The 23,708-nt window shown below is 44.1% G+C and overlaps 1 long non-coding RNA gene across 1 annotated transcript; it reads right to left on the bottom strand.

Annotated features, from left to right (window-relative positions):
- Positions 1-16,872: 16,872 nt before the first annotated feature.
- On the bottom strand, positions 16,873-17,942 carry LOC127595488 (uncharacterized). Its single transcript, XR_007961276.1, has 2 exons — positions 17,790-17,942; positions 16,873-16,995 (listed from the first exon to the last, which is right to left on the bottom strand). It is a non-coding gene; the product is annotated as an uncharacterized LOC127595488 (long non-coding RNA).
- Positions 17,943-23,708: the final 5,766 nt, after the last annotated feature.

Below are 23,708 nucleotides of genomic sequence, written 5' to 3'. Positions count from 1 at the left end.
CTCCAGCAAGCCAAACAAGCTGGATGTTGCCCATCAGAAGGCCCTGCGGCACTCTCACCGCCTAATGAAATGAAACATCCTGGCATCAGAGTCCAAAATAGAGCTGTGTGTTTGGACACATGCGTGTGAATACAATCAGCTTGATTTGGCTCATTACCCAGAAAAGGGGAGCCACCAGCTGACAGGATTAATTAATTATAAAGTGACATTTCCGGATAATAGCCTTCTGGTGGATGTCGTTGCTAATGAATATGCGGAGGACTCTCAAAGAGAAAGCATCCAGCTCACAGGATTCATCTATACTCACATGTACGATTACGTTACGGCAGTTTGTGCGGAATGTATCGCAGTTGTAGAGCGTTAGGACAACCTATTCGAGTCGCTTCTTTGCCTCGCTCCCACATGAACCCGAGGTCACACATGATAACAAGTGATGTGACAAAGCCAGATGCCCCTCTCTGCCTCACTGGCCTCTCACCAGCTGTGGTCTTTGTCCGGGGTTTGCACTGCTTGGCCCACTCAGGGGCCCAATAAAACAATGCGATAAGACAGGCCATCGCCTGTTTTATCAGATTAAAAATGATAATTCTGGGAACTTTGCAGTTCCTGAATAGCTCGCTCAAAGTCAGATGTGAAAGGCAGACATTTGGCATTATGCACATCTGCCTCACAACCAAACGTTCTGGGTCCAAATCTTAGCTTTATGTGGAGCTTTGCATTTTTTCTCCCGGCACTCCAGTTTCTGACTACAATGAAAGGGTGATGGAAGAAGCTAAGTTCATCCCTCTTTCTTTCACTGTTTCTCCCCTGGTGAGCAACGTGCCGCCGTTGGCCGCTCCCGTCACAAAGCTGCGTTCCCCGGGATCGAGAAACTCTCATCCTTGACCTATAGTTCGTACTGTATGCTTGTTCTACATTTATTATTGCTGGTCTTTTATGTTTTCATAGCCTCAATTTTGCTTCATCTGCACAGCATGGTGACAAGAATTGTTTTCTATTCTACTTTATTCACTCTGGAGAGTACTACACTTGTGGTTTAACTCGGAACTAGTTTTAACGAGTTTTGAAATCAGAAATCAAGAATAATAGTTTGTTCAACTTACTGTAATAACGTAGCAAGAAAATTAAGATATCCTTTATTTGTCCCGCAATGGGAAAATTACAATCAGACTTCAGAAAGGAAAACGCTGGGTAGGGAGAGGGGGGAGAAAAAAACGCGCTCAAACTATCCTCTTCTGAGGATAATTTAAGTCCAGGATTTAAAAAAAAGACCTAGCTCATAAATAAGCATATGACAGCTACAACAAGTTACAAGTCATAACATGTAATAAGGGGGACGATGAATGGGAAGGAGGGGGGCGGGGCGGGTTGACCGCGACGCAGTCGTCCTGACCAGCTGCACGGGCACACGTGCGCTCTGCAGATCGAACCACGTCACGGGGGGGAAAAAAGAATTGGAGCGATGAAGACGGTGATAACAAGGATGTGTATGCACGTGTGGTTGTCCAGTTGTGTATGTGTATGCGTGTACAGGTCATAGCTGCTTCGTCGGGGTCTGGTCATCATGAAGACAGTCCCGGCTTATCAGTCCATGCCCGAGAAGGAGGGGGGCGATGGTGGGGGCCCTAGATTCCATGCGTACTTCCATCCAGGGGAAAGGCCAGATAGCGTTGTTTGTTTTGGAGGGACGGCCGCCAACAATTTCAGAGGGCCTTGAGTCCGTGGTCTGTATCTCTTCACTGGCGCCAATCAGCCCAAATCCGAAAACTCTTTCCGCAGAGCGGATTCCAACTTCTCCATGTTGTTGTCAATCGAGCGGAGTCGCTCCACAACCGCAACAATATTACGGTTGAGCTCAGTCCCCGCTTGAGTCTGAGTGTTGGACGTTCGCGCCAAACCATCCAGAATGACCGGCAGCCTCTTCACTTCCAATAAAGCCGCTCCCGTCAGTTGAATTTTGCGATAGAACATAAAGCTGCCAACACCCAACAGCAGCATACCTCTTATCAAAAGGCCAATAATGTAGATTCCTGTTCATCATCTACACTTCGGATTCAGACACGCCACTCCAAACTGCCACCTTCAGAAGTTCCCCGATGACTCTGCGATTGTTGGCCTCATTACAGAGGGGGGCGATCGGAAGTACAGGGGACTGACGAAAGACTTTGTGGACTGGTGCCAGCAGAATCTCCTCCAGATCAACCCTAGGAAAACTATGGAGTTGGTTGTGGATTTCTGGAGGAAACTGTCCTCACCAGCACCGATGAACATCCAGGGTATGGACATAGAGAGGGTGACCTCCTACAAGTACAACAAACTGGACTGGTCTACAAACACAGACACCCTGATTAGGAAAGGACAGGAAACTGAGGTCTTTTGGGGTTCAGGGGTCGCTCCTTAAGACTTTCTATAACTCGGTGGTGGTCTCGGCCATCCATTATGGCATTGTCTGCTGGTCAGGCAGCATCTCGGCCCAGGACAGAAAGAGACTGGAGCAACTGGTCAGGAACGCCGGTTCTGTCCTGGGCTGCTCCCTTGACACTCTGGAGCAGGTGGGCAACAGAAGGATGCTAACTAAGCTAAAAGCTATGATGGACAGTATCTCCCACCCTCTCCAACCCGCACTGACAGCACTCAGTAGCTCTTTCAGCCAGAGGCTGTTACACCCGCGCCCCCAGTGTGGGACAAATAAAGGATATCTTAAGATGTCTTCCACATCCTCCACGGACAGTATTGCCTGGCACACCGGTCTCCACTTTCTCCATGGATCCAGGGCGTATCCGGCAGCAAACGTCCCCGGAGGGCCAGCAGTCTCCCCACTGCCTGCTCTTTCCGTCGAAAAAATGTTGTTGATTGCATCGAGAGACCAGCCAACTAATTCCATGGTTAGTTCTTCGGATGAAAATACGGTAGGAGGCTAGAAAAAAGTTAGACAAAGACGGCACAAAGATTAAGTGGCGAGCAGGGAGAGGGTGCGGGGTAGGGGCAGGAGCTGTGCAATAAAAGCGTCTGCCTTCGTCGAGAGCCAAGCACAAAAAGCAATATCGCAACAATATTCTTTGTTTCATATGACAAACTGAAACGTTGGTACCGATTTTTAACGAGCATCATAGAAGTTGATGTATTTGGTTTTGTCTGGTGGGCCACATCATCAAATGATGTGGTTTGCCAAATCTGACCCCCAGGCCTTGAGTGATAGTCCCAACACTATCAGTGAGTAATAAAGGATCATTTCTGACAAATTAAGCCAAATTGGACAACTTCTCTCCCTGGTTGGGAACATCGCCTTGACAACAAACACGATCCAAGAGTGGAGCTGTCTCAAAATCCTGGAGAGATGTGTTTTTCAGGCAGCCTTTTGTGTTGGAATCGTTGCAGGTCTCAAAAACATTCTTTTTCTCATGCTGACATTCAAGTTGCTACTCTGCATGCTCCTCGTCAGACAATCAACCACCGCCTTGTCGTCAGTGCTGATTTTTAGTTGTTGATTTTTCTGGCATTTACTTCCCAATTCACTTCTGCTACAATTTATATCCCACTGGCCTGGTCTAAAGTTTTTGCTGGAGTCTATAATGGTTTGGTCAACGGTGCTGACTGAATTGCTGCAGCGGCACAGCTGGTGTCCGTGTCTGCGATTCAACATCAAAGAAGTTAAAGGACACCGCAACCTCTAGTCTAACAGGTGTATGTTTACAAAAATAACAAGCAGTAAGCAGTGCAGAATCTTTTGAAATGTGGCAACTAATGTTTGGTGATAAGTTCTCCCGGTTGCCCGCTCCTGTTTGCTGCTTCTTAGGAGAGGATCCATACAGTGTATGGAGAAGTAGGCGATAAAACCAAACTGCACGGAACATATTATAATTCACTAATATACTGAGCAAATTCATTTGCCATTAATTGACAAAAACAGCTCAAAGACTGGAGCTTATTAGATTGTTCAATGTGACTGTCACGGCCCATCTGCCATGACCTCCAAAATCCAGTTATAAAAGCTGAAAGATATTTGTTACATGCTGGCCACTAAGAATCAACTGAAAAGTGATTTCTCTTTTATTTTAGCATTTGTGAAAAATAGGCTCTGCTGTAGCAGAAATACACATTACCAGTATTTACATTTTGATCACAGCATACTAATGGACAAAAAATTCAATATTAAGGTGTAAGATTGTTGGCACATTAATGGATGCAAAGTTACTTGGATAACTGATATCAATATAAACAGTTCAACAAGCATTAAATGTCGCTCATGGGGTACCTCAAGGGTCCATACTTGGTCCTAAATCATATTTGCAATTTTCAGTTAGAACTGGAAAGCTTAAAACCTTGGCACAATCCTAATGCCTTGATTATGTTGTGAGGTTAATTGTTTTTTCAAAACACTTTTTAAATCACTGTGCTAAGTGTCGACATACAATTAGCATAAATGCCCTGTTATATGTATGTGTCTGCTATTTCAATGCAAAAATGTCAGTTTTGTTACTGACGACATTAGAGTAAAATGCATGATTAAAAAGTTAATTATGCATATTACCAACGTCATATAGAGTTGGGGGCGGGGAGGGGGGGTAGGGGTAAACCAGATGTGTCCGAGTGTCACAACAAGCACAAGGCAGCCATTCAGTCCAATGTCCCCTCTCCAGTTCGGTCCAGAGATTTTGAGACAGTGACTGACTTCTCATGTTTTGTACACCACTAGAATGGATTTGGAATGTTGTCGCAACTTTGGGCTGTCACCACAGCAAATCACCTGGGTGATTTGTTTGGCACAGTTTTACACCTGGGTGCCCTCTCTGATGCTCTTTTTTTTTTTTTTTGGAACGCGCTCTCTATTGAGGCATAGACCGTGAGTCAAATCTGAGCTGTAAGGCAGCATGTGCAACCACATCAATTCTTAAAATTGATTTGAAATAAAACAATGTGATTGAAATGTAGACTTACTGCTGAAAGAGTCTACTAGAGGTGCAATGACAACTCAACAACTAATCAACAGATTAATTGCTGATTAAAATAATTATTAGTTGTAGCCCTGGAGGGTTTCACAAAATAGGGCCATTTATCTGCCTAAACATCCCAATGTATGCAAAGCATGCTTTTCTCTTGATGAGGTCAAAAGTGAAGGCAGTATGAGTCAAAGGAGAAGTATCTGTGCTTGGTGGTTGCGCCTTCTCGGCAGCACGCCTGTGCCAGCACAGATTTTGATTGGGAGGAATGTCGGCGCCATTGACTGTCGGTGCTGGACAGACCTGGGGCGCTTGTGTTTTTTGCGCCAGTAATGGGCAGCATTTTTCACAACCCCGATTTGTTCAGTGGCTATGTCAGCGCTGTTGGATAGTCTGCGTTGGTGCGGCTGGATGGATGGCCGCTGAAGTTGAGCATGAGGAGAGAGGAGCGTTGGCGAAGAGCGCCGATGCGTATTTGGAACCGTGAGTCGCCGCTTGGAATTGAAATGGATTTCCATGGGACAGGAGAAGTGAACCAATCTCTTTTTTTCGGCAGTGGATGCTACAGCTTCTTGTTGACTTTGAAACTTAGCTTGTAGCCGAGGTGTGCACATTTTGAGCATGACGTCTCTGATCCACTGGTTAAAGGACACTTTGATTCTCTCTTCTTTCATCTTAAACTGCTTCAAACAACAAAGCGTGTGCCGGAAAAGTGTTTAGGACTGCACGACTGTCCATCTTTTATGTTATGTATTGTTTATTATTTTACTTTATGTTAACTGTTTTGTTAAGCGCTTTGTTACAGCTGTCGCTGTTGTGAAAGCGCTATATAAATCAGTATGTATTGTATTGTGAAGAAGTAGCAACTGAAACATTGAAGGACTGGCAAACTCTCCTGAGAAGAACTAAAGAATTTGAGAGTTCCCCGAATTGGCCTATTTGAGTTTTAGATTTTTGATCATTGTGAACTTTTTTTCTGTTAAAAACATGTCAGACACACATGCGAACAGCCTCCAAGAAAGTATGAAAGCTAACCGGTGATATGGGGGGCATTTTGGCCATACTGAGCTGAATAATGAGTGATGTTACACAGTATGCACATGAATAGTTTGAATGATTGCGTTCCAATCAGCCATCTTGCAGACAGAGCAGCCATGGGAAATAAAAGTGGAATCAAGGGGTGTGTTGTGATTATGCGCAATTGCGGTAGTTCTGGAGATACAAGCAAAAAAATAATAATAATTAAGTCCTGCTTTGCAAAATACAGGGGAAAACAAAATGTTTACAATAATGAATACCTACCTATTTGGGAATATCAAAGTCAGGTCAAAGTTCAACTGCTTCTTGTTTGAAGCGCCCTGTGGTTTCAAATTATTGAATGACTAAGTAAATAAATAAGACTCTAACCCACTTCCTTGCTCGAAAGATGAAAGTCAAACATTAAATAATGTATTTTCAGGTGCTGCTCTCCCAGGAGCTTGTTGCATGCAACAAGATGGAGGTCAACAAGCGCTTTTGGAACAGCGAGCACCCTGTGGTGAGCTTTTATTTTTTTTGCCCAAGTTCCGAACAAGATATTTGCTTTCTCTCTTTTATTTGCCAGCAAACAACCAAAACAAAAAAGGATAATTAGGAGCAGCCTTTTTGCCGGTGCAGCTCTTTACCTTGTCACATAATTGGATGATTAATTCAGAGCATTCAACCATGAAACGTAGAATGTAAATGAGGAAAACTGACACACTGCCCTGATTCATTTGTCATCAGGCAGTCCAAAACAGCAAGTGCTGCAAATTAGCATGTAGTGTGTGGAAAGCCCATGGGAGATCTCTCTTTTTCATTTGAGGCAGCCAGTTGACTGGTTAGCGCGTCGGCCTCACATTGCAGAGGTGCAGGGTTGGATTCCGGCTATGGCCTTCCTGTGTGGAGTTTGGATGTTCTCCCCGTGCTTGCGTGGGTTTTCTCTGAGTACTTCGTTTTCCTCCCACATTACAAAAACATGTATGGCAGGCTGATTGAATACTCAAAATTGTCCCTCGGTGTGCGTGTGAGCGTGGATGGTTTGTTCGTCTTTGTGTGCCCTGCGATTGGCTGGCAACCAGTTCAGGATTTACGCCACCTGCTGCCTGAATACAGCAGGGACAGTCTCCGACTCACCCTGCGACCCTTGTTAGGATACACAAATCAGCAAAGAAAGAGGGAGGACTGGAACCGTATGTCTTTCCCATCATTCTTGGTCTGTTAGCCGTGCTTTGTCTGTTTGCCATGGGTGACCCTGCCAGGGGCATCAAGCCCCAGACAATTTAGCTCCTAGGATAATTGGGACAAACCAACCCCCTGCGCTACGGTAAGGTGATGGCTCATGGAGGGGTGTTTCAAGACTCTCCTGAGCAGAGAACCACCTGGATTTGAACCAGAAAACAGTCATTCCACTTTTTTTATACTGAGGTAAACTTGCATCCGTAGTTATTTAACCTGGAATGGGATCAGCGCCAAGTCAAGGTATCATGCTATGCTACGGTCAGTTGCTATTGATAAAAACAAACATCAAAGAAGGCATCAGAAGGCAATGCAGAGGCAAAATCAACCTGATTTCATACTCGAATTGGACTTAATTGGCCTGTTCCTTTTTTTGTTGTTTTTTTGGACAGGTTGGCTTACTTTTTGTTTTTAAATGAAGATCCTACGCAGGGTAAATATGTTTTTCTGAAAAGCTTTTCGGGTTACTTTTTTTCCTGTTCCTTACACTTTAACATTAAGTTTGTTTCGTTGAATGAAGAAAATTGTTTTTGGTTTTTTTTATTCGCAATCTTTATTTACACTTACTTTATTTTCAGTTGCCCTCAAGCCTCACTTCTCAGCATCTCACCCTCTTGGCTTTATGTAATCTTGTGTGGAGGATGAAATGCAGCCACCATAGGAACCCTAGAAAAAGGTGAGTGCGCCCAACAGAGAGAACAATCAATCTGTAGATGCTCCACGATTTTTAAAAAAAAATGTTGTAAGTAGACATTTGAAGACTTTGCACATTCAAGTGAAGAGCCTTCAATGCAACACTTGTCTTCATCAAGTCAAGCCTTAGGAGAACACAATAATTTTGTTTTTGTTTTTTTCTGCCTCTGTGTGGTAGACCTCAAAGCATATTATTATCAGAATAATTCATACTTACCCGCTAGATTGATAGATTGGTAATTGAACCCAAACAAATGACAAACATAAATAATAACAACAACATTGGCTCACAGGCAATTTTAATCAAAGCTGGCCATTGTACCACTCAGGTAATGACCAATCATGGCTCACCTTTGTTTCAGCGTTTGGTTTGGCTTGTGAATGTCATGTGACATTCACAAGCTGAACCCTTTGGCACTGTGCTGGGCCACTCTGTCTGCAAATGAATTTCCGAACAGGTAATAAAATGATTTGATCTTGATATTGACATTGATCGTGATTGATGTCATTTTCGGTCGACGGCAAAATGGCAGCCCCTTGAGATGGATAAAAACGGGTGGATTTTGTTGCTTAATTTATATTCCAAAAATGCAATATTTTTCAGAAAACTGAGTTTAGAGTAGTCGGACTGTGTAGAACATATTATTGTAAAGAAGACTTGACTTTGCTTTTCTTTTAAAGTCGATTTTACAGCTGACTGAGAGCCTGCCTGTATAAAGTCTGGAAGACGGGAGTAATGTTCTGACCCCTTTGTACCCGAGCTGCAGCTGGTTGATGCTCTTTTGGGAGGGAGCATATACAGACTGAAAAAAAGGGTCCAAGGACTGACCCTTGTGGGACCCCATATGTCATGGTCGTTGAATACGATTAAAAACTTTCATTGGTCACAAAATAAAAATTTTCCTCCAAGTAGGATCTGAACCATTTTGTTCTACCCAAGTTTTCCATCCTGTTCAGTGGCACATTATGATCTGCTGTATCAAACGCTGCGCTAAGATCAAATAAGACTTGAACTGACGCCCTTCCCTAAGTCAGTGTTCAATATGATATCATTTAGTAATTTAATAAGAGCGTTTTTTTTCTGTCGTATAATTTGAGTTCAATAAACTGCAGAGTTGATTAAACACCCCTTTCTCAACAATCTTGGTAAAGAAAGGGAGATTTGAGACCTGTCTGTCGTTTGCTAACAAGGAAGCATCCCACCGTTCCCACGTTCTTTTTTTTTTTTTTTAGAAGAGGCTTGACCGCAGCTTTCCTCGGAGCTGAGCAAATTCGCCTAATTGAGGTGAGCAATTGATTATTTGCTCCAAGTCATTTGGCACAGATAGTTTTTTAAAAAGTTAGATGATACTGAGTCAAAAAACCTGCAGTATTGCGTTGTAATGCGCTGCTGCATTACTGCCCAGTGGCCTTCTTCTGTTGTTGTTGTTCGCTGGTCTGTGTTTATATCTGAAGGCAACTAAGCTTCCTTTCATGCCAGGAACGACTGGCCAAGCGTCTTTCTTTATTGTTGTTGGTTTGGTAGTGATCCGGGACAGATTGAGACCCAAGTCGGGGTTTAGCCTTTCTGTGTTCCATTACAGAAAATGGACGATCCTATTACTCCACTGGTAATCTCACCGGGGCCAGACAGGACATAGTAGGATTTCCCATCGACCCCTCAGTCTCCTTTTGCCCTGTGGCACAACGTTGCCCACTGACACTCTGTAGTCCATTTCCCCGCAGCGGACCCACTCCTATCATCTGCGCTTTGAGCCGCCAAGCTGCGTTGTGCACACAGAAGATATGCTTGGAGTCCATGTGATGTGCTGTGAATAAGAAGCAGAGAAGAGCAAATGAAATAGAACAGGTTAAAGAAAGGGCGTGAAACATCGAGAGTTTGTTCTTCAGTTTACACGCATCACAAAACGATCTTGGTGAGGTGTTTGAATAACAAAGAGCGGGAAAGAAAGCCCGTTTTCTTCATCTGCGTAGAAGGGCTGATGCTGCTTCGGACAGCTTATTGTTGGCTGAATAACATCAGTAAATGTGAGATGCACTTTGTCCACTTGAAACTCCTCTTCTGGAGTACACAACTTGAGGGGACATTTTTACTAGGAAGCTCGTCACCTTGCCTGTTGCTGTACATGTTATCACCTCAAATCCACCTGGTTGCTGGATAACTGTGATAGCCCAAAACCTGTTGGCTGTCAATTCAAAAGCAGGCCCGGCACCGTGTTGATGATGCTCCTTTTGGAAAAATGGCCTTTTGAACACATTACAGGCAGGGAGCCACTTTGCTTTTATGTCATCTTGCCACCACGCTTTGAACTTTGAAAAGCAGCGTGTTGCTTGTCCTTTTCACTAGTTATTGGTGTCAGTGTGCCTTGCAATACGGTCGGGAATCAATTAGAACTGGGAGGGCTGCCGTTGAGTCCCATGCAGCTGCCATTCAGGCTTGAGCAATCAGTGTTTCTGTCAAGTCTCTATCTTTCTTGGGGGGGGGGGGGGGGGGGGGGGGGGAAAGCTCACTGACACGACCTCCATCTTGCGCAGTGCTGATATCACAGCAGCTCTCTCAGATGATTGCAGCAAGAAAGTAAAGTAGCACCGGCTGGTTCAGGCCCCCTCATCTAAGCCATATTATTAGCCAGCTCAGTGGTTTGGCTAATGACATATTGGCCTGTTCCACTTGTGACAGCGAACGGGAAGACTGAAGTTTGTCTGTCAACAAATTTCTTTTATGGTTACAGAATGAGATGGTACAATGTGGAAACTCAGCTCTGCACTGAATTCTGAAGTCTAACCAGTGGACCTTGCCGCTGTTACTTCTTCCTGTGCCGTTAAGAATAATTTTTATGATGGTGACAGACCCTGAAACGGTTTATTTCTATTTCCAAATAGTTACAGGTATAATCCCAAGATGTAAAAGTCAAGTCACGCATCATATAGGAAAGCAAAACCTTGAAAAGGACAACCTCGGTTACAAGCCAAATAAACGTCAGTGCACCTCTGAAGGCATAATGGTGTATTTTTGTGAGGGTGAATTGAGGAAGATTAACCATGAGCATCGGCGCAGGAAAATTGTAGTAGCAGACTGAGATGTCTGTGAAATCTTAAATCATATAATTCAGGCAAATCCCTTCGAGGAGATCATTTTAAGAGCTGTCTTAATGTATATTATATTTCAAAGTACTATCACAGTGTTTCATCGGATTTAAGGCCATTGTGGAAATTGTATGCTTCAAGTAAAGTGCTGTGTCACCGCCGCTTTCATTTAATTTTGTCTGACTGACATCCTGACTGACTGACTGTCAGTGCCACTGAATGCCGACAAAGTGCTACCGCGAAGGAGGAAGGAGGCAGAGGAAAGTGTGTCTCGGTGACGGACGCAGCAAGGAGTGATGACTGGGTCTTGGCGGGATGAGAGATCTCTTACAAGCAAGAGTACATGTGCACACGATAGACGCAAGCTTGATATGATGCATAAATAGATCGTCATTTTTCGTCTGACTGATGTTTTTATCTACCAAAGCAGGAAGGCGACGAGCCGCATTCTTTATCTGCTGATGCGGTGATGTTACCGCCATCGATCTTTAACTGACAAGGTCCTCAGATATTCATGGAGCTTAATTCAGCAAGTGAGGCCTGTTCATTTCACTCCGCATGTTTCCTGGTAATGACATACAGACCTAATTAATTCGGCTTAAATAGGAAGATGTTTTTAGGTCTTGGGCTCTCGTCCTTGCGTGAGACCACACCGGTCCTGCTATGTTTTGTACCTTGCCAGCATTCCACCACACAAGTTGGGGGAGTTTTTCCAGGAGAGCCAGACCAAACATTTGTAGAAATATTGAACATCAGAATCATCTTTATTGGCCAAGTATGTAGAACACACAAGGAATTTGTCTCCGGTATAACACGCTGAACTAGTATCATCATAAACAACAAAATCATTTAACCATTTTAGAGTAACCAGTAATTTTGTAGTACCATTTTGTGGTGCAAGAACACATCGACAATGTGTTTGTTTTCCACAGGATTTCATCATGAGCTGACAAAGGTGACCGTAGGTGATGTCCGTTGTATTTTCAGGATGGCCTCAAAAAAACCCTGCCACCAAAATGGTCAAAGGTTCCTTCCCGGTGACAATTGCTGCCACACCTTCCAATTCATTAGCATTCTGAAATGTGATGGCATCATGCAATCGCCGACAGTTTACTGGTACTTTTGCCAGATTTTGGAGCAGGTTGTGTGAGTTCATAGTTACCACTCACCTCGTGACCAGTCCAAGGTGTAGTCGGCCACCCAACTCACATAGGATCCAGCTTGCTTCAATCCTGAACAGGTACAGTGTCTGTCCCTGTGGTGTTCATTCATTGTCAGGAAACCAATTAAGGTGTCCATTTCCAGACACATATGTAACTCAAATGACAACATTGCCACAAGCTTCTCATCATATCGCCAACAGTCTTCACAAGTGCATATTGTGGGAAATTAACTGAGGTTATAATTTATAGGGAGAGAAAGGTAGAACTGGACGTCATGTCAAATCCCATTTGAGGCTTAAACCATCAAATCCTTATAAAGACGCAGTTTTGTGAAAGCCTGGTTTCGCCGAACAATTATTCCTGCCTTATCAGCAGTCCAAACACACTGTGACCTTCTCCTGTACATGTTGGAATATCTGATCAAAATGGAGACTCGAAGAAATGTGGCCAAAGCGGAGGTCTCCTGTCTTGGTGTCCTTGGGTGTCTTGAAAGGCGCTTATAAATAAAATGTATTATTATTAATGAATGACGCCAATGACGTTCGCCGATCGATGGTATATGGCGCCCCTTGTGCCATTTTTCATGGCACGGCCTGCTGCTCCGCCGCGTCCATCCTGCAGGCAACGTACTGAATCATCAGTGTCTATGGCAATTTGCAGAATCAAAAAGAACGTGGGCAGCATCCTCACATTACAGCACAGAAAAGCTCATTTCAACGCACATGCCAAATCGGCATGAAATTACTTCTGCCGTTTAAAGCAAAACCGTTTTGGTGCTCCGCCACGCTGTTTCATGAAAATATTCAAGTCCATGCGAGTGTGTGACAGTGAATGTGTGCTGCTGAGCTCTTGGCCTGGTTGAAGACCGACTTGTGCAAAACCAAGTCGGTCCCCGAGGCCACGTTTCTGCAGCTTCAATTCAACAATGTGAACTGCTGCCTTGCTGAAGAGTTTGAGCTAATCCAAGACCTTCATGAAACATAAGTTGGGAATGAGCCTCACATCTGCCTTTCCAAAGGCCAGTCACAGGGTCTGAGCATTCTGTTTGTAATCCATCAGAGCTCTGACGAGACTGCCGGCTGCCAACCGCATCTTTGTTAAGCCTTTGGGAAAGCCCCCTCAAATCAGCTTCCTGTCGATATGCGGAACAATTTTATTTCTATAGCCCCATTTATTTCACTTACCCTTCTAAAGCCGTGTGTTGACAAATGTTTGTGCTGAATGAATCCATTGTTTTCAAGCTGCGTGGCCAATGAGGGACCAAAGGAAGAGAAAAACTGAAATCCAGAGTCCCCAAAGGCACAATCAGGCCAACAATGTTGATCTCTCCCATGCAAAAAAAAAAAAGTAATTTTCCACAGCAATGCTGCTGTGCTAGTAATATTGGATTAAAACCGCCTCTTTTCTTCCCCTGTCCACTCATGTATGGCCACTGTGCGGATGAGGTCTGTCGGAGACGCTTGGCCACGCTGCACAATGGAGATAAAGGCAAGCTATTTTGACACACTTCTGCTTCAGGGTCATGACGCTTTAGTTCAACTCACCAGAACATTTTCAGAACATGGGTGAGTGAAAGATGGTCGGCGCACACCTGTACATGGCTTGAACAAGACATTCACTGGGAAGGCGGATGTGAGAATTGGCAGCCACGTTCATTTTGACATGCACAAAAGATCATCGGTGTTCATGAATGAATTTGACAGAGCAGCAGGTTAACAATTGCTAAATCAATCAGAGGTTAGGCCTACATCACGAAAATGTATTCCGAGCAGCCAAGTGTTTTGTCGTCAGTTGAAGACTACATTTTGTGAATGCTGGTTAACTCTCAACAAGTCTCTTAATTACGATTCGATTGGCTTAGTTGGGTCAGGAGAGGAAGTACGATTCGCACAAACGACAGTAACTAACAAAATGAGCAGATAAGCCAGTTCAATTAAGACCACATCGAAAGCTCTTGTTGAATTGACACTGTTTCAAAATCGGGGGGGAGACAGAAGAAATTAGACTGTGTGACATCAGACAGAGCAAACATGTTCAGGAATTTTACAGCATTCTCTCACCGGTTTGAGCAACTTGCCTTGTTTGGGTCCAAACGGGCTCAGTGGAATGGAAAGGAAAAGGAGGAGGCTGACAGAGGAAGGGGGTCAGTTGGACAAAATGAGCATCAGGAAATTGGACCGCAGCTTTGAGTGGCAAATGCGACAAGCGACGTGAGACACGGAACTCGGTCGGGTCATATTACAACATTGATATGCGGGTAGTGTAGCATCACAAAGGCAAGGTAGAAATTGTGACAGGGGACACTTTTTTTCGGTTTAAGCTCGACTGAAAATGGCCCCCCAAAAAAGCCACTACCTTATTTCTTCGTTCAAGGACCTTACATTTGTTTTTAGTGTGTAACTGTTTGTTCTCAATCTCCGTCTGGATTTTTCACGTCATGCTAACTTCATTCTTCAGTGATGAATTTTGGTAATGAAACCACACATTCATGACATCATCAACACAAAACACTCTTCCTACCAGTATATTTATGATTGTTAGTAGCGGTAATAGACGCATCATGTGCAATAGCCCTACTATTTCATTTGTTTGTTTTTGAGAGGTATCAGAAAGTCGGCTCGTTATTTTCTTTGTTACGTTTTTGTTTAATAATGTGCTACTCAGTATTGCCCTATAGTTTAATTTGAATCACTCTTTTTGGAATGGTACATATCAGAGAAATGGTACATAGTGCAGAAATTCTGCCAGGGCACAGGGAGGTGGTGGCCATTAGGAACTTCAGAAGATTCTGGAATGGTCGGTCCATTCCAGGCCACACATTGATGACTACGTTTCCTGTCCATGTCGGCCGCCGTCCATATTACTTACCGGTAAATTTAGATCTGCGCAAGGTACCATTTGTTGCACTCATTCCTCGAGAACCTCACTCCCAATCCGGATCACGGCACCACTGTGACGGTGGTTCAAGCCTCACATCAAGTGCACTAACCCATGACCTAAAAGTCTGGGCCAAGATCCTCTTTTGATGATTCAGAGGAGTGAGATTTGAGTGACGTATATTTGCACAGTGCAAGCTGGCATCCGTTTTTTATATATATATATTCATTCATTCATTCATCTTCCGAGCCGCTTGTTCCTCACTAGGGTCGCGGGGGTGCTGGAGCCTATCCCAGCTGTCTTCGGGCAGTAGGCGGGGGACACCCTGAATCGGTTGCCAGCCAATCGCAGGGCACACAGAAACGAACAACCATTCGCACTCACACTCACACCTAGGGACAATTTAGAGTGTTCAATCAGCCTACTGCGCATGTTTTTGGAATGTGGGAGGAAACCGGAGCACCCGGAGAAAACCCACGCAGGCCCGGGGAGAACATGCAAACTCCACACAGGGAGGCCGGAGCAGGAATCGAACCCGGTACCTCTGCACTGTGAAGCCGACGTGCTAACCACTGGACTACCGGGCTGCCATATATATATATATAATGTCTGTGTGTGTGCGTGTGTGTGTGTGTGATGGCCGCACTTTCTTCCGGAATTAATTGTTTCTGTTTCCATTATTTCCTATGTGACTTTTTTTTTTTCAAAATCCAAACATATCAAAGGTCAGGCAACATCCCGGAAAGACTTACTGCATGTTCAACCTTAGAGTGGTTTATTTCTCTCTTGGATTAAGAGAATGTTATTTTCCTTTTTACGATCAAAAAATAACCTTATGTCAGATTCCAAAGTACCTGCAGCTTGCAAAATCTTCAAGCCACCAATTTCTCGGTGGTCGCCATTGATGCAGCTTGTGTTTCTAATCTCTCACGCTGCCATATCTGCCCCCATCCATCACGGCTTGGTGGGGTGGACCTGTCGTGAAGATGGATTGACTCACTTTCCTTGAACCCTTTGAGGAATGATAGCTTCCATCGTACAAGTAATAAAACGATCGATGAGGCAGGCACACTTGCCTGTGTGATTTGTTTTTCGCAGCTTGAAATGAGGCGCAGCAATTGAGTGCATTATGGGTAAAACAAGATGATGACTTGATCTTCTGACTCAGCAGTCTTTCTTTTTCAGTGCAGCCGAAATGGCGGAGCGTTGGGATGGCATTTGTTGGCGAGCAGCAGGTGGTCGGGTTAATTGACCTTTGCTGATCGGTGCCAACGCGTCTCGCTGAGTGCACGTCGCTTTCGAGGAGCTCGAGTTCTGTCATCTCGCGCCACGCCGGTTCAATAAGAGCCGCATTACTCTGCAATTGTTCAGCCCAACTTGCTCACTTCCCTGAAGAATTTTCGCTCTTCTTCTGCATCCTTTTCTTTGCCTGCACAACCCACTTTTCTCAACCACAATTTTTTTCTCCTTTTATGTGTGCGAGTGATTTTATACAGAACTTTGTCCGCAACACAACTCCGTCCCTCCTCCACATTTAGCATTGAACTCCCGTTCCTCTCAATGATTCCTTCTTCCCTCCCTGGCGATTATATTCATCCTGTTTCTCCACCACCTAGCCTTCTCTTCGTCTTGTGTCCTGTTGGCCCTTCTGTCCTCCGGTTCCACCTTCTCTCCCCTGCGTTTCTTCATCTTACCACAAGAGGCAGATGTAAACACACACACGCGCGCACACACAACTGCGGGTCCGTCTAAGCTGCTGTGAATGATCTGAAAGCCCCCCCCCCCTATTGTTCCACCAATATTTGGAAGGGACTTCATCTCCAATAGGCTTATCCCATCCAGTCAAGCCAGCGTAGAGCTGTGAAATAGTCACAGGGGGATTTGATTAGGCAGTGGTGACTGGACCAAGTTTGCCCACTCAATGTCTCGCCTCTCCTTAAGAAGGGGGCACTGTAATAATGGATTGCAAAGCTCATTACCTACACCAAGGGTGCCCACACCTTTTCGGCCTGAGATCTACTTATGACATGACCGAGTCAAAATGATCTACCGCCTGTTAAAAATGAAAAAGACATTATTTATATATATATTTTGAATTATTTATATTTGTACATTATAGATATGCATGAGTGCATCAACCTGTATAGCACATTACAACAAATAAATGTTTTGTCATTACCTTACTCTGACGACTTGCACTAAATTAAATCAGACAGGGATGCACAGTCCGGACATTAGCTGCTGATAGCCAGCCTCAAGCAGATTTCCAGATGCTCATCAGTCATGGTGGAACGGTACTTGGATTTAATGATCTTCATGTGCGAAAAGGCTGACTCACATAAATAAGTGGAGCCAAATAATGCGGTCAAAAAGGTAGCACATTTCCTGATGTTGGGGTACCGGTACTTGTACTCCTCCCACTCCTTATGGTAGTGGTAGGTGTTTGGATTTTTACTTAGTCCAGCTTTTCCACTCATATTTATCTCGTGTCTTATTCTCAAATTATGAGAGTTATGCAGTAATTAGCGGAGTTGAATCCGCATGCGCAGTGACGCGTGTGGCAGAGAAAGTTCGAATGTCATTGTCAGGACAGATAAAAAAAATATATAATAATTGTCAGGACGGATTTTCTGTGATTTGTAATTGACTTCTTAAATAGATAAGATTGTTATTAAAAAAAAAAAACTGTCAGGGCGGATGGTCGACCTGATCTACCCACAATGCCTTTCAGATCTACCAGTAGATCAGGATCGACGTAATGGGCACCCCTGACCTACACAATCAATGATCCTACACAAAACCTAGGCCAGATTTAACACACGTCATGCACAGTTTTGCTTGGTGCTGACAATTAACGGGCTCTACTTTTGTGAATCCTACAAATTAAACAAACGCACAATAAATACAAATACAGGTATACAAAACCAATTTCAAAATTTAATCCTCAATCAAAAATGACTTAAACAATAAAAAGTTGTACGTTCCATGCCATGGACACCCCACTCACAGTGCTGCTCATGAACACCCATGCGACAGATCTTCCACAGGGTTCCTCCTTGGCACCAAGATTGGCCTACCGTTACGATAAGTATTAAAAATAAACATGGTTGCTACCCGCATCACATGATAAACAGCACATAAAACACCCATCAAGCAATTTCAAGCTTGAAACTAGCATAGCGTGAGCCTGTAGTCACCCTGGAACTCCACGGAAACTAACATGAATGGCGCACACACACACACACACACACACACACGCACACACACACACACACACACACACACACACACCTGTTCCTATTTGAACCTGATTTAACCAAATGGCTTCAGCGTAGTTACATAAATGCACTATGCTTGATGACCCTGTGTTATAATTTAGCATTCCATGAATATAAAACAAATACTAAAACAAAAAGTAAAATAAAGAATTAAAAAAGAATTGGAAAAAAACATGAAGAAATTTAACAATCCTGCTCTAAAATGAATTAAAACTAACTGAATTCATCAACACGAATTAAAAACTAACTATAATTAAAAATACATGTACTTTATTATAATAGCAGATCTGCGTGAGTGAGGGCTGTGCCACTTTGGGAGTGGTCACAGACGATTTAAATCATGGTCACTCAAAGCGGCTCTTTTATATATGGCGCATTAGTCATCACCTTGAGCCTTGACGTGGCAGGAACACATCTGCGCTGTGAAGTCAACATATGAGACCGCCACTCCACCACCAATCATTTGCATGCCCCTGCATTGCTGTGCCTCCCAGTTGGATGATTTCAAAACTAATACTTTTACTTTTTTCTAACTTGCGTCTTGAAAAGAGGGGGTCGTCTTATAATCAGGGCCATCTTGTATTCGGGCCAATACGGTAGTTTGCAGGTTTTGATGCCCGCTGTTCACATGTTTAGGAAATAAATACGCATTGGGTCAGCTGTCTACCCTGCCCTAGTCTGAGCAGGCATCAGGTTTAGAGCAACTTTCTGCCACCAAATAATTTCCCATTTCCCATTAAAGTTTATGGAGGGTGGCGGGTTACTCTCCCAAAGACGGCAGTCCATTCCTACGATAAAACAGCACACTGTAGGCAGCCTCCTACGCATTGCTCTTCGAGCTTTGCACACCGTTGTTTTTAAAGTCTGTCTGGTCCAGACTGGCGAGACGCACCTGCACAGTGGCATTTCTTTTCATGCCATTTGAATGCTGCCTGTTTTGATGTCTGTGCTTTTCCTCTCTCATGTTTCTCTGTAACCTTCGGCTTCAAAGCGGCCCGGAAGGCGCGTGTCATGCCTGACGATCAAAAAAGGACTATCAAACTCTGTTGTGCCGCTGTCACTTTGGCTTTCTCGCTCAGACATACAACAGAGACCCATGAAAGTTGCTGTCAATATGGATTAACGCCCTGCCATTCAAGAAACTTGGGGCTGATTTACAACTTGTATTGTAAAGCCATGTTTCCATCAAGCTGTTTATCTCACTAGAGGGTGCGACAGCTCCGCGACAGGTCGAACAGGTGACATCAAACCAAACTTTGCATCGTTACATTGGTTTCATATTATTTGAAGATTTCACTAATGGCTTTTAAAGCACATGTGGGTCTGGATCCAAGCTAACTAGCTAAACTATCAACCGTGATGTTGTCCTGTCCTCCTGAACAGCCTTTTTTTTTTTTCAAAGCAACAACCTATGTCAAAATTTTTGCAGAGCTGACCCTACCGAATGCAGAAGGGTCAGCTCTCCCCATAATGATTTACACGCATTTCCAAAAGAAATCAAATAGCATTGTTTTTACCATTTCTAAGGGAACACTTATTTAGAAATATTAATAACTCATAATATATGATAAAAGAGATGAGGCGTGTTGGATAGAACTCGTGGACTCTTTACTTCAAGCTTGCACTCTTCACTACTAACTACTGTGGCATGCTGGGCAATGAAGTTTTTATGTTATTTTACTCATAACATCAAAAGTTATTAAAATTTAAAAGATAAAAATAGAGAAAAAAACCCTCAAAGTTACATTATGTCTACTACACGTGTTAATGCTGCAAAGCCTGATGTTCGTTGGAGCGCAAGGCTCACTGTGTGCGTTTGCCCATTTGGCAGTTCCATCTGAACATGTGTGTTCTGGCGCAGTGTGCGCGTGTCCTTGGAGGTCCGCCAGGTGGAGTGAAAATTTGGTATCAGAAAGTCAGTCTAAACTGCTCAGACGACGTCTTGAGACTGGCGCCGCCGGTCTGATGCGATTTTGGTCTGTTGGATTTGGGGCACATGCAGACAGATGCCCTCGAGACGTGTTATCACAGCGGTTATGCCAAGCTCATACTGTACACAGCATTCCTTGGAGTGCAGACCACGAGATTCCGGCGCAGAGGCCCTTAATTGACTGAGGCGCATGTGCAGAACCACATGCTCCACCATCCCACCTTTGCGTGACCACTTGACCATTGTGAGGTGGCAGCACTTTAGTGAGCTGGTCATTTATGCTTCACACTTCAACTGTGTGTCCATATCATGAATTAATTAATGTCAGCATTTGTAAGGAAGAGGAAATGTTTAGAAGTCTTGACCGAGGGTGCCCCATTATTTTTTTGGCACCATAGCATTTAGCTCTTGAGTAAGTAACCTGCTCTCAATGACGCTGGCGTTGGCAGTCAGAGAGGATGTGAACTGTCAGAGCCAGGAGCGTGAAACTTCCATCGAGCGAGCCGCCCGGCTGAGAGATTGTGCAGCTGTGACGGTGACACACAGTATAGAGACGTGCTTGAAAGGTTGAGGTATCGACTTTTGCTTGCTGACAGCTGAGTGACCTTTCAGCTCTTGTGGAGGGGTGTCAAGACAGAGATGGATTTTGCAGGTCCTCCCACAGAGTTAAGAATAAATGCACCTCTCTGCTGAGCAAGGACACTCAAGCAAATATCTCCAAATGTGCTTGTAAGGTTACCGTACATTAGATTCCTTTTGCTCAAACCACAAAAATCAGACACATAAGCTTGACACATCGCTGCAACATTTAGTTCATTCGCATGCTAGGCACTGCTGGCAGTGCAGAACGGTGAGGTAGTGCCGAGGTTCAGGGTTTAAAGCTCAGCTCAGGCCCTCCCGCTTCCTCCCAGATTCCCAAAACATGCAACTGAAAACTCTAAATTGTCCATCGGTGTGTGAGTGCGAATGGTTGTCTTCAGGCTGTATACGCTCCCTTTAGGTGACGAGAGCCCGGTGCAGGGTGTACCCCACTTCTCACCACGAGTCAACTGAGATTCATGTCATCTTATCCGAAGGCCGAATGAGTGCTCTGGCCGAACAACTATCAGGATGCCATCTCACACGTCCAACTTGCTGCACCCGACACTCGCTTACGGCCTGCTGCGCATAAATACATGCAGCACGACCCCACGGAGTCCAATCGGAAATCAAAATCAGAAATTTACCCCAACCGACCCATTGGCCTACCTGGTACCACTATGAGATAAGAATAGCATACACCGCGATGAGCTGAATTGCCCCTCAGCTTTGACTGGTTCTCGGCTTCAATTGTCTGACTTTGTCACCACGGTGTGCAGCTGCGAGTCTTTCGACTGACAAAAAAAAAAGCTTTGAATGAGAGAAGTGAATTCCTTGGCTGATTTCATCCCCCATCTGTCTTTCCAAGCATCCAAGGCTGCTTGTTCACGGACCATTACTCCCATTGGTCAATGAGCCATTTGCATGAGAGGGGCCTCATTGATTCCCCTTTACTGCCTGCAAACATACACTCAAACATGGATGCGTTGACGGGTTCACTACACCAAAGCACCAAACCAGCAATTATGTGCTATTTTGTATCCAGCTCTGTTTAGGATTTACCGGGCAGAGTGCTCGGGTCATAGAGAGGTCAAGAGTTGCATGGCAAAAGTTGCCTTTAAAGGCGCTCCTTGGTTCGTGACACAGTTCCGTTCCTAGAACACAGATGTAACCAGACATTTAAAGCTTGAATTTGTAAACGGACGAGGAGACAATGATGTCGTGATAAGCGCTTCAGTTCTCGGCAGGTTCGCCCGGTGCCACTTAAACATTTTGAGAGATGTCACAAAATCATGGGATATGATTTTTTGTGTGAATGGGAAACACAACTAGTATTAGTCAGGCAACAACATGTATTTTTTTCTCTCATAACAGTTGATAATCTGGGTTTGGACTGGTAGTTAGTATGAATAATTCATTATTTCAGTGAAGGCACACTAAATTGTGCGGCGACTCAATATTTTCATCGCGTTCTGCGTTAATATTGTAGCCGTGATGATGTATTGGATTTTGCTTAGATTTTTTGAAGCACATATTGGATGTGACGTAGTTATCATGCGGTGGGAAGAAGTGGGGTTGCTATAGGACGAAGGCTTTGGCTGGTTCCTAGAAAATGGACTTGAGCAACAATTTACCAGATAAACAAAACGTCAGTTCTGAGGGTGTAGTAATAGGTGGCTAAAACAACAAAATAATGGAAAATGTTTCACTGTGGTTGGCTTGCACACTGCAAGCAGTGCAAAGTAGTTTATTGCGTGCCATTGATAACCACAAAATGTTGCAAAATGACGGCCCCTGTACATTTAAGATGCGAACCAATTCACGAGAACTCTCAATTCTGAAGAGGCTCAAAATGTTGCCCTGACAGAAGCGTCTGGATTTCATTCACATGCACTTGTATTTGAGTGTCTGCCTTGAAAATGACGACAGTTTTGACTGACGCTGTCAGTTGGTCATTGGTCGATTGTACGATAGATCTACTTCCCTTTCAATCGATTGATTCCGTGTTGGATAGCAGATGCTTCTTCTTGCGGCCTGACCGATGATGTGTGACAGCTTACAGTGGAGCCCATTCTGCTCATGATGCAGTCATCACGATCATTACTCAGTTCTTGCTCATCGGAACATTGCTTTCAGTTGTGGTGATTTACACTGGCACACACGGCGATCGCAAAACCATCATATGATGCAACAAAAAAAAAAGCATGAGCCTGCTGCACTGCACGACTGGTGCAGAGTGTAAAAATGACCAGTGTAATATCTAGTTCATTTTAGCACAATTAAATGTTTTAATTTCATCTGCACTTTTTTCCCGTGGTACAGAGTGGACTTTTGCTTGTCAAGGGAAGACGCACAAACTCCACAAATACGTCTGGTAACTTCCAAACAACTTAGCAGCCCCTCTGTGACCCTTATTTTTGTGTGTGTGAGTGTGTGTGTGTGTGTGCGTGCGTCTGGGTGAGGGGTTGGGTCTTGCAAAAGGTCAAAATGTGAAGATTGACAGAATGTCATGACAGGAGGTTGGGGAGTTTGTTGAGTGGAAAAGGGGATTTCTTTGGGCCCAGAAGCTGCTTGCTGAGACCACCAACGGATAAGAGTCAGGGTCACAGTCCTGTTTGTGTTTGGGGTTTTTTTCTTGTTTTTTTTTTTTTTTTAGGTGGGGGTGGGAGGGTTGCCTCCAATCCCATTTTTCATTTTTGCTGGGGGGTTAGTACTTGCACACATTATTGCCACCACTTTTTAACTGCAGGAAAATAACAAGAATAAAAACTGAAAAAATGTGAGATTTTCAAGACTTATACGATGAATATGCCCCTTTACATCGTTTGATGGCACTTCATCAACAGGGGAAGGGGTTTCAATTTCTCCAGACTTACAAGACAAATGTGGCTGTCTCCTCTCCGTG

This window comes from Hippocampus zosterae, chromosome 2, assembly GCF_025434085.1.
Source record: "Hippocampus zosterae strain Florida chromosome 2, ASM2543408v3, whole genome shotgun sequence".
In the NCBI taxonomy this organism is placed as follows: domain Eukaryota; kingdom Metazoa; phylum Chordata; class Actinopteri; order Syngnathiformes; family Syngnathidae; genus Hippocampus; species Hippocampus zosterae.
Note: the sequence above shows the minus strand (reverse complement) of the source record. Positions and strands in the feature narration are given on the sequence as shown.